This window comes from Stenella coeruleoalba (genome assembly GCF_951394435.1).
Source record: "Stenella coeruleoalba genome assembly, chromosome: 12".
Lineage (NCBI taxonomy): Eukaryota > Metazoa > Chordata > Mammalia > Artiodactyla > Delphinidae > Stenella > Stenella coeruleoalba.
Window position 1 is genome coordinate 52,600,467 of NC_137158.1, and position 14,121 is coordinate 52,614,587.

Here is a 14,121-nt window from a genome sequence, read left to right on the forward strand (position 1 = left end):
ATGCCTAGTTCATTAACTTTAAATAAGGTGGTTCTGGATCATCTGGGTGGGCCTGTCTGATTCCACTGGAAGGTCTCAAAAACAAGTTTGAGGTTTCCTGGGAGAGGGAAGAAATTCTTTGGGTGGATGACAGCGTTGGTCCATGCCCGTGGGCTCCAGCTCACCCATGATCTTCATTTCTTGACTGCCTGTCCTATGGGTTCTCATTGGCTCAGCCAGTCCCCACAACCACACAGGCCAATTCCTTGTAATAAATGTCTTAATATACCTGTATAATTTCCTACTTTTGCTTCTTTGGTTAAGCCCTGACTGATATTTGGGGTTAAATAATACATGTTATTAAAATTAATTTTGTATTTTTCTTTTTACATTTTTTTAATGTGGCTACTCAAAAAATTTTAAATACATATGTGGCTCACATTATACTAGTTTTAGACAGTACTTGTCTGGTCCTAGGGGTGGGCAAATGACCTTTTCAGGTCATCTACAGGGTTAAATCTTCTACAAGTTAATTTAAAAAAACCCTCAGAATTCTCCCCTGCCAATACCATTCTGCTTCCTCCCTCCTATTTAAACAAACAGAGCTATGGAGAAGATTGGGGCCTTGTATAACTCAGCCTGATAAAGTAAGTAAAATGCCAAAGATTTAGAGTAGTCTTTGCATGTGCTAAGGGAATCATCCTTAAGAAATAATTTCTTACTCCTGTTAGGGATTAATTTGAATATAGAAATGGGATGAAATTTTCTAAATTAAAAATTTATATGAAATGTTACATCTATTGTGATTGAAAAAGGCCTTAAATATGTCATTGAGAATAATATTTTTCCTTTAGAGGTGTGTGTGTGTGTGTGTGTGTGTTTATATTCCACAGATATCCACTGGGTACTCAGAGGAATAAAAGAGAGATTCTAGAACTCATACAGGAAGATCAGACACGAGTTAGAATCTTCTGAAGGATTAGGTTCAAAAGGCCATTCTGCCTGGGTAATCCTGTCAGAGCCTCGTAGCCTAACTTAACTGGGGAAATACACTGTTTAGACAAGGTGGTGGTTTATGGAATTAGACAATCCATGTTGGTTCATGATGGGGTTTCCTGCAAGGTAGGTGAAAGCTTGCACATCAGAGAACAGAAAAAATAACAGTAGTAGAAGAAACCTCGGTTCCCCTTAGCCTTAGCTCTTGTGCACCCAGCAGCAGCCGACCAAAAGGGAATGAGCTCTAGATTATGACCAGAATTGTAATGAGCAGGGATCCATCCTGGAGGGGAAAAACATAAAGTGAAAGAAGACAAATCTCAAAAAGATTGGGATGCAGATCACCACTCAGGAAAAGGTAGGAGGGAAACATATTCCCTCCACTTCTTCCCAAATACACGAAAGGGAGGTAACCTTAAAGTGGGAGGTAAGTCCAGGAATGTTGGTTACACTTCATAATAAGTTTCACTTAAGCAAAAATAAAAATAGATGAAAGTAAAGGAGAATTAGACTTTAAAAAATGATGATAATTTTTATGTTCATTGGTGACATTGGCCTGTAATTTTCTTTTTTGTGGTATCTTTGTCTGGTTTTGGTATCAGGGTGATGATGGCCTCACAGAATGAGTTTGGAAGTATTCCTTCCTCTGCAATTTTTTGGAATAGTTTCAACAGGGAAGGTGTTAACTCTTCTCAAAATGTTTGATAGAATTCGCCTGTGAAGCCATCTGGTCCTGGGCTTTTTTTTGTTGGGAGTTTTTAAATCACAGATTCAATTTCAGTACTTGTAATTGGTCTGTTCATATTTTCTATTTCTTCCTGGTTCAGTCTTGGGAGATTGCACCATTCTAAGAATTTGTCCATTTCTTCTAGGTTGTCCATTTTATTGGCATATAGTTGTTTACAGTAGTGTCTTATGGTCCTCTGTATTTCTGTGGTGTCGGTCGTAACTTCTCCTTTCTCATTTCTGATTTTACTGATTCGGGCCCTATCCCTTTTTTTCTTGATGAGTTTGGCTAAAGGTTTATCAATTTTGTCTTTTCAAAGAACCAGTTTTTCTATTGTTTTCCTCGTCTCAATTTATTTCTGCTCTGATATTTATGATTTCTTTCCTACTACTAACTTTAGGTTTTGTTTGTTCTTCTTTCTCTAGTTGTTTCAGGTGTAAGGTTAGGTTGTTTATTAGAGATTTTTCTTGTGGGATTAACAATATACACACTACTATATATAAAATAGATAACCAACAAGGACCTACTACTGTATAGCATGGGGAACTATACTCAATAGTTTATAAAACCTGTAAGGAAAAAGAATCTGAAAAAGAACATGTATATATATATATATATATAAAACTGAATCACTGCTGTATTCCTGAAACTAACACAACATTGTAAATCAATTATACTTCAATAAAAATAAATAAAAAATGATGACAATATATTTCAGAGTGTTTTTTTGTTATAACAAAATTCTTTAATAAGTTTTATAAAAATGAATATTTAAGAATAATTTTTTCACCTTGAATTGTTTTCCTTTTCCACTCCCAATGAAAATACAAAATTATCAGCACCCACACACATATACACCCAAAACTACAGTGACATTCTCTACACAGAACTATATTATAGTTTAAATTGCTGAAAAATCAAGACAGTTCTAAGAAGTGGTTGCAGGGATGGGTTTTTCTTCCAAAAACAGCTGATATATAGGGAAGCAATTTACATAAAGTTCTGGTCAATGGTTGTCAAAAGTTTCTTAAAGGTTGCATTTCAACTAAAAGAGGATCCAAATTAAGGTTCTCCCTACCCTCACCTTCCTTTGCTAACACCGTTTCAAGGAGTATTTTCTTCCTGCTCCTAAGAGAAAATAAATTTGAACTTTTAAAATATTCTGAAGTTTTCATGCACAGTTGGAATTTGGGGCAAATGTGTCCAGACCAGCCAGCATTTTCTATAGACATCAACAAAAGCAGGCACTGGGGATTCTGTGCTTTGGGGACAAACCACGGTACAAGGATCCTGGCAGGAAACACGTGCTGAGATTCCTCTACTCTTTCAGAATTTTGGGGGCTGGGGCTTTTGTACCTCGAAAGTTCCCCCAGGGTCCTACTCAATTTCACAGTCTCAAGAATAGTCCCAACTTTCTATTTTCCTGATTCTGCACTTCAGCTTTATGTAAACTAAGACAGCCCCACTGCTCTGGGCAGATCCACTCAGATCTCTTATAAGTGGGAGTTGTGGATTAAAAAACACACACACACACAGACACACACACACACAGACACAAATCTCTACAGCTCATGATGAAATATAATGACTTACATAGACGTTGTTTTGCAGGAACATCATCAACTATTTTTAACTGATGATCACTTGAAGACTTAGTATCTCTGTACAGGAAGTGCAGACAAGCACAGCTAACCTTGTAAAGTCATACACACATACATTTCTTTGCTTACAGAAGACAAAAGAAATTTATTTCTGATGATTCTGAAAGGGAGCAGATTTCACTACCTCAAAATATAGCTCTTTGGCATAAGGATTATTTTTCAGCTAAATGCAATCAAAGCCCAGCAGGGGCTTCCCTGGTGGCGCAGTGGTTGAGAGTCCGCCTGCCGATGCAGGGGACACGGGTTCGTGCCCCTGTTTGGGAAGATCCCACATGCCGCGGAGCGGCTAGGCCCGTGAGCCATGGCCGCTGAGCCTGCGCGTCCGGAGCCTGTGCTCCCCAACGGGAGAAACCACAACTGTGAGAGGCCCGCGTACCGCAAAAAAAAAAAAAAAAAAAAAAAGCCCAGCAGGAAAAGCTGTTAACCTTCCCCTCAACTGCCTAAATTTACATTGGAAAGGGGTCCTGTACCAAGGAGAGAGCTATTACCAGAGATACCAAGAAACTTATCTGCATAACATGACACTCTGTTTTCCAAACGCCTACTCTCCCTTCCTGTGAATAGCCTTCCTTCCTTTTGTATACTCAGACCCCTCCTATTTTCCTTAGCTCAGGATGTTATTTATATATGTCTCAATTACCTGGCTGCCCTTTGAGTCTCATATTTTTATGGGGCTCCCTTATGTATGAACAATGTTTATTTTTCTCCCGTTAATCTGTCTTATATCAATTTAATTATTAGACCAGCCATAGAACCTAGACAGGAAGAAGGAAAAATTTTCTGCGCCTACAATTCAAACTTAAGGATAAATTAAATGTCTCTGCATGTTTCATTGCAACATTACATTTTCTTTGGGGATTGTATTACATCACTATGGTCACTGTCTCTGGCTAACAGATGCCCAAAGAATCCAATGTAGCCTCTACACAGTGTGCTAGTTCTGTCTCCTTACACTTCAGCCAGGAAATGATGACCATTCAGGCTCCTGCCCAATTGAGTAACAGCATGATACCAATTTAGACTTCAGAAGGATATTTTTCTCATAAGCAGATGATGCCTAATTTTTTACCCTCAATTATTCTTGCCCGCAAAGAACTATTCGTGTAAGAATGGAAAATTAAATGTAAAAGTCAAGTCAGTAAGTGGAAATTTATTGCCCTATGGTTTTCGGCAAACTTCAAAGAAAAATAAAATTTCTTATATTAATACTATCTTCTAGTTATTCAATAATTTCTATAGACAGGTAAATGCCTCTACCTTATGCAACATAACAGTAATGTATAGTAGGTTAAATTTCATTTAACCTTTTGCATTCTTTAAGAACAGTTCACTTAAACTGAACCAATTCTGGATACAAGGGACAAAGAAGGTCAAAGTGGTCATTATTTACCTCCAAATATATGTGCTTTGCCAAAAGGTTAGAGTCCAACCTGAGAACATGATAAGTCTCAGCAACAGATTCTAGTTGGAATGATAAGCCATTTTGGTAACAGTAAACCTCAAAGATTGTTTTGTGGCTTAGAAAGCACAGAGGTCAAAGTATCTCAATCCAAGTGTGAGACTGTCCAAGGTCCTTAAAGGTACAATGGTCAATTTGAATTTTGATAACTGGAGAAGGGAAAAATAAATGAAGAGTGACAGCTCAATGTGTCAGGAAGCAATGAAAAGGATCCCTTTGTTTTCCTGAGTTATTGGTAACCTTACCTAATGTATCAGTTCTCCACTAGTGTTTACTCTGTCCATTATGATATGAGGGGCACTCAAGAGAAGGGGCAAGTTACTTCCAAAGAAGATGGGATGTGTACTCTGACTTCTTTCACTAGTCCTGGTTTTCCCCTATCCCCTTTCTCATTATCTGTAGGGAAGTATATGTGAATATGAGAAGTGGAGAAAAGAGTAGAAGTCTCCTTTTAGATACTTATTGTTATTATTCATCTCCCATTCTAAAACCAATACTTCATCATGCTAGGCTTTATTTTATTTTATTATTTTTTTAAACATCTTTATTGAAGTATAATTGCTTTACATTGTTGTGTTAGTTTCTGCTGTATAACAAAGTGAATCAGCTATACGTATACTTATATCCCCATATCCTCTCCCTCTTGCATCGCCCTCCCACCCTCCCTACCCCACCCCTCTAGGTAGTCACAAAGCACCGAGCTGATCTCCCTATGCTATGCCCCTGCTTCCTACTAGCTATCTGTTTTACATTTGGTAGTGTATACATGTCAGTGCCACTCTCTCACTTCACCCCAGCTAACACTTCCCCCTCTCCATGTCCTCAAGTCCATTCTCTACGTCTGCATCTTTATCCCCGTCCTGCCCCTAGGTCCTTCAGAACCATTTTTTTTTTTAGATTCCATATATATGTGTTAGTATACCGTATTTATTTTTCTCTTCCTGATTTTCTTCACTCTGTATGACAGACTCTAGGTCCATCCACCTCACTACAAATAACTCAATTTAATGCATTTTTTTAATTAAAGGAACTCAAAGAATTTAAACTCTGGTTTTCATGCTTTATAACTCAACGGTGATAACCAAAAAATATACCCTCCTAAATCAGGCTGTTTTTCTAAAGTCTAATGCCAAATAAGCAATTGGGTTAGAGTCCAATGTCTCTGAAGAGGTATTAGTCTCAGCACCAGACTTGTGAAGTGCTGGGAAACAAGAGAAGCAGATATAATAATGTATTCTTTTGCTGAGAAAAAATTAAAAAATAGTATTATTTAGAGTATTCATTATTTCTGGATTGCAATGGTCATTAAATGATTATTTGAATAATTGTCGTACAAAAGATGGCATAAATCAATAGTATTGTAGTGTAATTAAAAATGCATTTCGTGGGCTTCCCTGGTGGCACAGTGGTTGAGAGTCCGCCTGCCAATGCAGGGGACATGGGTTCGTGCCCCGGTCTGGGAAGATCCCACATGCTGCGGAGCGGCTGGGCCCGTGAGCCATGGCCGCTGAGCCTGCGCGTCCGGAGCCTGTGCTCTGCAACGGGAGAGGCCACAACAGTGAGAGGCCCGCGTACCGCCAAAAAAAAAAAAAAAATGCATTTCGTTCAGAAAATCTAGACATACATAAGCTATTAAAAGATCTATACAAAAATATTGTCATTGCTGGCATGTATTAAAATGCAGCTTAGTGTTTAAGATAACTAATGCTTGAGTCAATCTGCTTCATTCAAATTTAATTCTCATACCTACTAGTTGTGTGAACTTCACTTCCTCATCTGTAAAATGAGGTTAATAATAGTACCTACCACATAGATTTACATGCGGATTAAAATAAGTTAAAATGTAAAGGATTTAGAGCAGCACCTGATATCTAATAAGCATCATATAAAATATTGGCTATTATTATTATTACTTGTCTCCCTCACTAAATTCTAAATTTGATGAGGGCAAAAACTATGTCTATTTTGTTCCACAGTAAATTTTCAATAATAATTGGTATATACTAACCACTCGATAAATATATACTGAATTAAAAAATAAATGTTTAAGCAAGATTATAAGCTATCAACTCTTGCACAATATAGAAAGTTGTGGTAGATAGTATCTCACCAGTTCTTTAAGACACGACGCACAAATGATTCAAACACTAAAATGAGTGTGGTTGAAAATTTGGGACAGTAAAATGTTGCATTTCTCAACCTTTTTACTTTCTATTAGAAATGTTGGAGAAAGTTGCAGAATTTTACTATTTGTGGAAATTTAAAAATGTATGTGAAAGGTATTGTAAACTGCAACACTTGTACAAAAGGTAGTAGGGTTTTTTGTTTGTTTTTTTGTTTGTTTAAAGTAACTTTATTCATAATTGCTAAAACTTGGAAGTAACCGAGGTGTCCTTCAGTAGGTGAATGAAGAAATACATTGTGGTACCTCCAGACAATGGAATATTACTCAGCACTAAAAAGAAATACACTATCAAGCCATGAAAAGACATGGAGGAAACTTAAAAGCATGTTACCAATGCATTTTTAAAGCATTTCTTCCTACAGTGATCAATATGGGTGCCAATAAGTTAGGGTTTTTTAATATTGTTTTTCTGGAACACTGTAAAGCTAAATAATAATAAAATTTAAAACACTGTGCATTTTTAATACTTTGCCTTAACTTATCCACAGATGTTTATATAAAATATATCCACTATAAATTGACATTATATAATTGACAATTATGCCTATAATAAAATATTGACAGTCAAATATCATGTTCACTTCAACAGAAAAATATTGGGACAGGAGTTAAAAGTGGGATATGCTATTCCACCTAACTTGAAAGGGTTCAAAATTTCTATTTCTTTTGTTCTACATGTTAGGTAGTTAAAACAAAACAAAACAGAACAAAACAAAAATTACCAGTGATTCTCAACTCCGTGCATCAGATTCAAATGATGTCTTAACTGGACTTACTTTTTTCCACAAGAGACCAAACTCTCGTGATTTTGAAAAACGGAACGTACAGAGTTGAAAAGAATCTGGAATACATATAAACCTAACAGTTTCTCATTCACAGGCTTCTCAATTACACACCCAATCTTATTTCCAGATAGGAATGCAGCAACCCTGAGATTATTCTTGCTCCAACAGGAGCTACTTAAAATGGTTGGGCCTGAGTCGAGCTGTCTCAGCCTTTCTTTTTTTTTAAATTTATTTTATTTTTGGCTGTGCTGGGTCTTTGTTGCTGCACGTGGGCTCTCTCTAGTTGCGGAGAGCGGGGGACTACTCTTTGTTGTGGTGCATGTGCTTCTCATCGTGGCGGCTTCTCTTATTGCGGAGCATGGGCACTAGGCACACCAGGCTTCAGTAGTTGTGGCACGCGGGCTCAATAGTTGTGGCACACAGGCTTAGTTGCTCCGCGGCATGTGGGATCTTCCTGGACGAGGGCTCCAACCCGCGTCCCCTACGTTAGCAGGCGGATTCTTAACCACTGTGCCACCAGGGAAGTCCTGTCTCAGCCTTTTTATTCTCCATGATGTTGGCACCAAAATTTAATCCCTTGCTTTCATCGGCTTGCTCCTTCAGGCTCCAGTGTTACCAGTGTCATTTCCATCACTGTGGTTCCAGTTTGCTTGCCTTGATAGAAATGAGCTCTTTTGGGCCCAGGGTTCACTACAGCTGCAACTCCTTAGAGAAGTAAGTCTCTGGATCATTCATCAGATCTCTCCTCAGCCTTTTTCATTCTGATCCCATCACCAAGCCTCACTGTCTGCTCTCTCTGCGTTTTGCCCCTTGTCCTCACAGGTCTGATCAATATTGGGAAAGACAACCAGAAGATAAAGCAGTGAGTTCCTTGGGCAGCCTGAGGGCAATATGCAGCAGTGCAGTTATGGAGCTGAGTTTTAATCTAGACTTATTTAGAGGAGTAGTCCAAAGATTAATGTATCTACTTAACAGTGTTACTAGGGCCAACCTGGTAACCAGTATTCTGAGGCTACGAATTTTAACAAGTTTTAGTCACCTTTCCATTCTCCCTCCTTTTTTCACTCACAGTATTTTTCAGACACTTAAAGTTCTGCCTGGGGTAAGGCACCGAAGCTGCCAACAAAGATGGATGTAATGAAATCTCTGGCACAGAAACATGTCCATCTATCTTACTCCCAGTGACGTGATACAACCTTCTGAATGGCCTAATCCTAAAGTCTTGAATATTTATGAAGCTCAGATTCCCTGGTTCTTCCTTATTCACCCTGACTGCAAAGAGCTAATGTGGATTTCAATAAAGTGAGAAAAATACACAATGAAAGAACTGAGTTTAAATTTACTGGGCTCTTTTCAACCCCAGGAGCTTTAGGGAAATCTTAAAGCACGATTATAAGGAGAATGTAATTTGTTTTGCTCTAAGTAAAGAAGAGCTTCTTCCTCTGCCATTGGCATGCATCAGGAACAATTTCACAGAATATCAGCCTTCATATTTGGGTCCTGTTCAAACTTCAAGATGGTTCCTTAGTTCAAAGAGCAAGTAGTTGGAAAGCAAGGAAATTCAACATAAAGTACAGGGGATTTTGGCTCTTTCCACAAAGGCAAGTGATAATTTAGCTCATAAGGCCACCATGTCCCCAAAATTGAAGATCAATTTTTCCTTCCCAAAAAAATGAGTATGTATGGGTCCGAAGGACTAAAAGTATTCTTTCTTAACTTTAAAGCTAGATGTCAGAAAGTGACATTATAAATGTAATTTCTTGTTAAGAGACTATTATTGTCTCCTAAAATGACATATTTCAAAGAACATAAATGCTGTGATGATTATTCTTACATACAGACTTATTATAGACTAAGGTTTAAGTAAGAATAAACTGTAAAAAGAGATAAGTATATCCATTACGTTGCACTTAGAAATGTTAGTACAAAAAATTAAAAAGCTCTATCCCCAGTAAAAATTATACTTTTATGAATGTTTACATAATCTGGAAAGTCCACATCACATGAATGTTAATACAGAACTATGAAAGAAAAATCGTATTAGGTTTGTGAGAAACCAGTATCTTTTTTTTGAAAAAGAAATAGAAAAATGCTAAGCTGCCTATGCTGAATAGACATATATTTTTAACTTCGTTTTAAAATACACTGTTTATTTAGCTCCTCTGCCCATTTTTTAATTTGGTTGCTTGTTTTTTGTTGTTGCTGCTTTGTTTTGTTTGTTTATTTTTTAGATTCCAAGAGATACAGAGAACAAACTGGTGATTACTGGGGTGGTGCGAGGAGAGGGCCAGACGAAATAGATGAAAGGGATTAAGAAGTATAAACTTCCAGCCATAAAACAAAAAATCACAGGAATGTAATGTACACATAGGGAATATAGTCCATAATTTTGTAGCAACTGTGTATAGTGATGGATGGTAATTGGTTTTACTGCAGTGAACATTTCATAATGCATAAAAATACTGAATCACTATTTTGTACACCTGAAACTAATATAATATTGTATGTTAATTATAACTGAATAAAAATTGTATAATGTAATAATTTAGGATAAAATGATATTGCTTTATGTTTCAATTGTAATTCTTGCTTTAGGTATATTTCATCTAAACTTTGGTGCTGCCGCTCACTTACTTTGAAAATGTTTGCCATGTTAACTAATGGGCAAAGCCAGCCTTTGTTTTCAAACTTCTTACGTAAATCAAACTTACCCTTTTTCAAAAAAATATAATTTTGCTTTTCAGTTTAAAAAAAATTTTAGTGTGTATTTTGAGGAAATTATTATGAAAGTAATAAATTTTGCAACATATTTAAATTATTTGGATTTAATATAATATGTTTATTTTACAATAAGTTATAAAACAAGACAAACCAATATTCTGCTGCACATTATTTTACTTGAACTAATGTCAGGTACCATATAAGTAAAATTTTTAGTTGTTTATGGAGCTAGGAGTATTTTTAAAAATTTGATATTCCTGAAATATACATGTTAGGGGGATACCAAATTTTGATGTTTTACTTTTGGGAATAATTTTTAAAGTTGCAAATATAAAAGAAATAACTCCAATAATTTTGTTAGATATCATGATAAAATTTTATAATTTATAGGCAAAGTAGAATATATATTAAATCTATACATTTACATATATATATTTATTGAGCAGCCAGCTGGCATATTGTGGGGTTTCTTTTGTTAGTAGGAGGTAGAAAATACATATAATAAAAAACATATAATGAATAAATGATACATAATATATTATGTATATATATACATACAAACATCTATATATATATATACATACACATAGTGAAATGGTTCTGCAAATAGTATATAATTTAATTTTTTGTCAATAGGAGGTACAAAATATTAAACATTTTATATTAAATGATATATGATAAGGTTTGACATCAGTTAGATTAAGTATTTCATAATATAATTAATTACATAAGGTAAGTTTTAAATTTCTTTTTGAACAATACAGAATTATTCTGAAATGCATCAGAAATGTGACATCCATGGGTTTATTCAATGCATCGTTAACAGTCTGGTTGCCTTAGAAATATTCAGTTATATTTAAAAGAATTAGTGTCACTAACCTACACTGCTTTGATTGTTTCAAAGTAGTTTCAAACCAGTGACACTTCCTAGGAACAAATATTGAGAATAACTGAAAAGAACTGCTTACATTTAAATTTTTAAAAGCCATTTTTAGCTTTCAGTATTTCCTATGGATGTTCTTTCTGTTTTGCTCTGAAGGGAGTCTCCCTCAAGAGCAATGCACTCTTTCACATTATTCAGCTAAATAAAAGGCAAAACCATTAAATGAAACTTGCCATTGTTCCCATCTCCCCGCTCTACCTTATCTCTGACTTCAGAACATCCCATCATGATACAGAACACCTGAGTATCAGCACCATGCCTCTCCTTTAGCAGATATATGCAAGATAGGACAGGAAGGCCTATTGGTCTCTTTGGTTGGCATTCTAGCAATGTGAAGATGTGTGAAAGACACTTCTTTATCTCCTAACATAGAAGAATTACTATGATAACCTTGGATATGTTCTCAGACAGATCAATTTTAGGAAAGAATACAAATGTAATTTGATTCCTTTGATGCTATCCTCACTCGTTTATCCCTTGGAAAGTGTGGTGTTAACATGTCCGTGATAGGTACCCTGGTGTGAAGAATGCTACTCAACAGGCTGATTCTAGGTAAACAAAGCACACCCACCCTACATAGCAAAGAATTGTTCCAGAATATATAATTTACAATGGTATTGGTTTTCATAGTTATGTTTTAAGTAATTATACAATAAAAATGTAATATTTTACAATGATTCAGTGCCTTCAGCCTGCATCACGGAGTATTTGAAATAGAATTTAATATTTAAAAATTTTGACAAGCTGAAAAGTAAATATGCATGAAGAATGTAAAGACGCTAGGTACTACACTTAATACCCTAAAGCTATATTTATATATAACAACATAAGCCACAGAAGAACAGATTCAAAAATTTCAACCATATTAATAATCTGTTTAATAATCAACCAGGCAACCCTGAGATTATTTGACTGTACTGTTATTCCATACCAAATTAAAACTGCAAACTCCACCCATAAATAACAAGGTAGCTAAATTTTTATTTTGGTAAAAATAGCAATAACTGGACAAATGAAACCAACATTTTAAGCACATTTAAATAAAATGCTTCATATAGATACAGGACAGTCGAATAAACAATGTCACAGCCTGATAATTAGGTAATATAAAATGGCTAAATATCATTGAATGTGTCTGAATGGGAAAGAGTACTAATGAAGAGACTAATAAAGACTCATTTAGACAGGTGAAAATCAAATATTTTAAGAGGATATAATTCTAGATTATCAAAAAAACCTAAAAAACTTCTTAAACCACAATTTTAAAATATAGAATTTATAAAATAATTCATCATCAGATAGAGATAAGCTCATGGAATCTCTTCCCTAATAATAACATTAAAAATATACTTTTAAAAGCAGAATATGTATTAGAAATGCTTTGTAAAATATCACATACTGATTTAAAATTCATTGTTTCTATGACTCTACAAAAGAAAAGGTTTTAAACAAAAAATAATTGTAATTAAATATATTTCTTTTATAACTAATGTTTATTACAGCCTCTGTACCCAAGGTAGGATGTATAAGATGTTGCTTTAAATGTCCACTTTCTCATGTAACTCTGTAAATAATAATATTAAGAAAATATATTCAGGTGATTTTAGTCAATTCTCCTTTTAGACATTAGTGTACATGGTTTTAAATATATATATCCTTTAGACTGCTTTAACTAATGATCATTACTGACATTTTTTAAAAGTATCTTAAACAACTATTTAATAGTTTTTCTGTTGATTTGGTAAAGCAATACAATAATTTAAAAACAGTAATTAAACAGTTTTGCGTGTATTTGCAATTTATGCTAATCATTTCATAAAACTTAATTTTAAAATAATCCCACCAGAAAATTCAAATAAAAAGCAATGAACAGATTCTATATTAAATACTAGATATTGATTTATGGAGAATATGATCTTCTATGATATTCTTGTAGAATTTATTTTATAAATAAGAAAATATTTGTTTTTCACTCTTCCATATCCAAATGGAATAAATATATATACAAGTTGTAATTTCCAGACCATCACTGGTAACTCATTAGCTTAAACTTTGACTATGTTCTGGGCAGTATCCATTGGAGATCAGCTATAAAAAGACTCTGCTTTTTACCTCAAGAAGTTTATAAACTAATCTAGATTCTCCATACCTGGATTTGATGACTTAAGAATGTCTTGAGTTCTTGGGTTCTCACCATGGATTTGTGAGTAGGGCAACCCATCCTTTCTGCTCTCAATAGCTTCATAAACACTTTCATTTCTGAATGGCGGTTCCACACTTGAGTTTCACTACTTTACCTTTTACTGGGCAAGTTACAGATACAAATTTTCCAAATTAACATACACTAAGTAGATTTTATCCCAAACAGTGAGGTTATCATCATCGGTCAGGCAAGCCCGAAGCTCCAAATTTGGATGCTATTGCTTGCTCACAGTAGGTCTAGGGAGATAGCAACAGAGGCCAGCAAGTTCTCCTCTGTAATAAATACTCCCAAGAGCTATTGCCCAACATGTGCAGCAATAACTAACTGTATTAAGTCTGGCTTTTATGTTTCTATCTCATACCAAATATACCTCAGGATGGTATCCTTTGCTCCCTATTATTCCTTCTAGACATAATTCCTACCCCTTCCTGTAAAAATCTCTGAGGCTTTTGCCCCACAGTT

General features: G+C 35.2%; 1 protein-coding gene across 1 annotated transcript in view; it reads right to left on the reverse strand.

The window, feature by feature from the left end:
• Positions 1-14,121, reverse strand: part of TRDN (triadin) — a 372,178-nt gene that overhangs the window by 276,558 nt on the left and 81,499 nt on the right. The gene's annotated exons all lie outside the window — the stretch shown is intronic.